Genomic DNA, 4272 nt, shown 5'->3' on the forward strand with positions numbered 1-4272 from the left:
TTCATATTGGGCGAGGAAACTGAGCCATCATATTTTCCATGAATTGGCGGTTCAGCTCGAACTGTTGGATCATACCAGCCATGTACTCAGGCGGTGGTGGGGCATGGCCACCACGACCACGACCACCTGGTCTAACCATCCTGCTAATATTGTAACACCCACGATGCGGCTATATCTCCCATGTGTCGGGGCACGACTTAGAGGCATAGCCGCATGGTAGGTCTATCACAAGAGGGGTAATCTTTACACATCCCATGTACTGAATAAGAAAGGGATAAAGAGTTGGCTTACAATCGCCACTTCACACAAATAACAAGTTAAACATACATCATCCAGAATACAATCAAGGTCCGACTACGGAACCAAAATAAAAGAAGACAACCCAAAATGCTAGATCCCCGATCGACCCAACTGGGCTCCACTATTGATCAATAGGAAATGAAACAAAACAACGATCAAGATCTTCATCAGGCACCCACTTGAGCAGGGTTGCGTCACCTGCACTGGTATCATCGGCACCTGCAACTGTTTGGAAGTATCTGTGAGTCACGGGGACTCAGCAATCTCACACCCGCGAGATCAGGACTATTCAAGCTTATGGGTAGGAAAGGGCAGTAAGGTGGAGCTGCAGCAAGCACTAGCATATATGGTGGCTAACATACACAAAAGAGAGCTAGAAGAGAAACAAAGCATGGTCGAGAAGCTATAAATGATCAAGAAGTGATCCTGAAACTACCTACGTTCAACCATAACACAAGACCGTGTTCACTTCCCGGACCCTGCCGGAAAGAGACCATCATGGCTACACACGCGGTTGCTGCATTTTAATTAAGGCAAGTGTCAAGTTCTCTACAACCGCATATTAACAAATTCCCATCTGCCACATAACCGCAGGCACGTCTTTTGAAAGTTCAAACCCTGCAGGGGTGTCCCAACTTAGCCCATCACAAGCTCTCACGGTCAACGAAGGATATTCCTTCTCCCAGGAAGACCCAATCAGACTCGGAATCCCGGTTACAAGACATTTCGACAATGGTAAAACAAGACCAGCAAGACCGCCCGATGCGCGGACATCCCGATAGGAGCTGCACATATCTAGTTCTCAGGGCAACACCGGATGAACACTACGTACAGCTAAAACCAGCCCTCAAGTTTCCCCGAGGTGGCGCTGTAAGTGGCTCTGGTTCGGACCAACACTTAGAGAAGCACTGGCCCGGGGTTAAAATAAAGATGACCCTCAGGTTAATTACTCCAAGGGAAAGGTATAGGTTGTTAGGAAAATGTAAAACCAAGGTTGGGCCTTGCTGGAGGAGTTTTATTCAAAGCGAACTGTCAAGGGGTTCCCATAACAACCAACCGCGTAAGGAACGCAAATTCAAGGAACATAACACCGGTATGACGGAAACTAGGGCGGCAAGAGTGGAACAAAACACCAGGCATAAGGCCGAGCCTTCCACCCTTTACCAAGTACATAGGTGCATTAATTAAATAAGAGATATTGTGATATCCCAAACATATCCATGTTCCAACAAGGAACACACTTAATCTTCACCTGCAACTAGCAACGCTATAAGGGGCTGAGCAAAAGCGGTAACATAGTCAAACAACGGTTTGCTAGGAAAGGTGGGTTAGAGGCTTGACATGGAAATATGGGAGGCATGATATAACAAGTGGTAGGTAGCGCGACATGGCAATAGAGCGGACAACTAGAAAGCAAAGATAGAAGTGATTTCGAGGGTATGGTCATCTTGCCTAAGATCCCGCAAGGAAGAAGAATGAGTCCATGAAGAAGACAAACGGATGTAGTCGAACGATTCCTCACAAACGTGACGTTATCGGAACTAACCCGAAGACGCAACACCGGAAAGAAGCAAACAACATGGTAAACAACCATCACATAAACATGGCGTGATGCACAACCAAGTATGATGCATGTCCGGTTTAATGAGGCATGGCATGGCAAAGTGCACAAACAATACTACAAATTAAGTGGAGCTCAATATGCAACGAGTTGCATATTGCCGGACACCACATTTGATTATTTAGTTCGATCTTGTTTATGTACGCAACAATATTAAATGTTCTTAACATGGAAAGGGGTGAAGCAAATGAAAACTACCTATCTAGGCAAGTTTAAATGAGGCCGGAACAACATACAACAAGTCCGGAAAATCCTCATGAGCGTATATTAGATTTGGTACTGTTCTGCCCTAAACCGTATTTTAGAGTTGCTAAACATGCAAGATGAGTGCACCATGTTAAACTAGGCATTTTTCTACCCCATTTACATATAAAGATTGTTTAAAATGGAGCTACGGTTATTAAGCTATGAACTAAAGCATTTTAGCATGGCATTATGGAAAATAAACACAAAGAGCATTTTAAACATTTCAAACATGCATGAAAGTTGGATATTATGAAACTAGATAAAATTCTAAGCATTTTACACATTTAAAGTTTTTACATATGATGCATAGTTCATGAGTTATTATATGCATGAAAGCTAGGGGGTTTTCTGTAAACAGAAAACTCTGGAAAATTTGGAAAATCGCTGGACTGGAAAAAACACAATCGGGCTGGATCTGACTGGCCCAACCGGTGAAAAAAACAAGAGGAGGGCGCTGGGGTGTGGCCTCACCCAGCGGCCTTGGGCCAGATCTGATGCTAGGCTGGGCCTTGGGGGCGTTGGAGGTCAACGTGCGACTAGGAGGGGTCGAGCGAGCAGTTTGACCAGCGTGTGCGTGAAACAGAGACATCAACGGCGGACGACAGGAGTTGCAAGGGCGGTGTAGTGGCACGGCAATGGCGGGGATGAGTAGATCCGGTCGGCGGTTGGAGCTCCAGGCAGCTGCGCAAGCACGGATCCGAGCGGACGAGCTTGAGGCGCTACTGCTGTCTAAACACTCCAAGGATGCCATGTCGGGCTCCCTGTACGAGCAAACACACAGAGAGAGAGAGGTCAGGGTTGCGCGGTGGTGCCTGAGCACCGAGCGAGGTAGGGAGGACGCCAGCGACATGACCTACTGTTGTAGCCGTCGGCAACTTGGACGTGCGAGGCCGCGGGGAGGCCATGGGGTTGAGCTCCGGCGGCGGTGGTCAAATTCGTGGCGGGGACAGGGCTCATCCAGTTCAGAAACCAACAAGATGGAGTGGCTGCTTCTGCCGGCTTGAGGAGAGGGCAGAGGAGGTCGCGCGGTCCTGCTGTTGTTCGCCAGTGCGGAGGAGCACGGGCGGCGCGACGGACCTGCTGGTCTAGTGGCGCTACGACGAAGACGGAGGGCGACGGGACTTCACTCGTTTCCTAGCAGGGAAGCAAATGAACATGGAGATGAATTAAAGCAGGGGAGGAAGAAGAAGGCTGGGAGAAAGAGAGATGCAGGGAGCAGGGTGTTGCATGGGACTAGATCCGGTGGTGCTACGGGCTTGCTGCCGACGATGGCGACTCCAACAGGTTCGGGCAGCCCGGCGGGGCCACACGGCCGAGGCAACGGAGATCAGGCGAGGTGTGTGGGTTGGTCGGGCACGCAAGATGAGGGAGTTGGTGGGAGAGGATTTGGAACATGGGTGCGGGCTCTGGTTGGTGCGAAGGGGATCCCGAGGGAAGATTTTGTTGGCGATGGGACAAGCTCCTGAGGAACATGGGTGGCGGCGGCGGGAGGATTAGATGGATCGATGGGACAGGGCTAGGATTAGACTTCTACTTATAGCATAGGATTTTTGGTTAGGGCTATTTGGAACCTCCGATTAAAATCAAACGGTCAGGAATAAATAGGCTAGGAAAGTCTAAATAAGAAACAAAGATATTTTATAGCTGTTTGAGGATGATCCAGATCCAACAGTGACGACTGTCCGGGTTGGGCTCGGGACAGTGTCGGACGCGCGAGAGGGGTCTATGCACTGCGCAAAGGGGGGTAGGCTGGGACTAGGTGGATTGAGAAGAGGAGTTGGGTGGAGATGAGAGGGAAGGAGTGCAGCCCGACGACGGTTTCGAAGACCGAAAACGTCCGACGTGTGACCGGCTATAGTGCCGCTATAGTTAACGGTTGGGCTATCAAACGAGCTCCGAATGCGACGAAACTTCACAAGCGGTCTACCTGCACTATAATAAGACCGCACGCCAACTTTCAACCCATTCCGAGAACATTTTCCGGCCACTTATAAAATAATATTACGAACGTGCCGCGGGCGCGTGCAAGTGTGTCTGGGCTCAGAACGGACAACGAAAGGAACGGGGAGGCCGGGACAGATGCAAGTTTTGAAAACATGATGATG

General features: G+C 49.3%; 1 long non-coding RNA gene across 1 annotated transcript; it reads right to left on the reverse strand.

Annotated features, from left to right (window-relative positions):
* Positions 1–275: 275 nt before the first annotated feature.
* Positions 276–3668, reverse strand: LOC125548382 (uncharacterized). Its single transcript, XR_007301056.2, has 3 exons — positions 3021–3668; positions 2639–2928; positions 276–1841 (listed from the first exon to the last, which is right to left on the reverse strand). It is a non-coding gene; the product is annotated as an uncharacterized LOC125548382 (long non-coding RNA).
* Between the last annotated feature and the right edge of the window lie 604 nt (positions 3669–4272).

The sequence above is a fragment of the Triticum urartu genome, chromosome 3A (genome assembly GCF_056163025.1).
Source record: "Triticum urartu cultivar PI428250 chromosome 3A, HENAU_Tu73, whole genome shotgun sequence".
Lineage (NCBI taxonomy): Eukaryota > Viridiplantae > Streptophyta > Magnoliopsida > Poales > Poaceae > Triticum > Triticum urartu.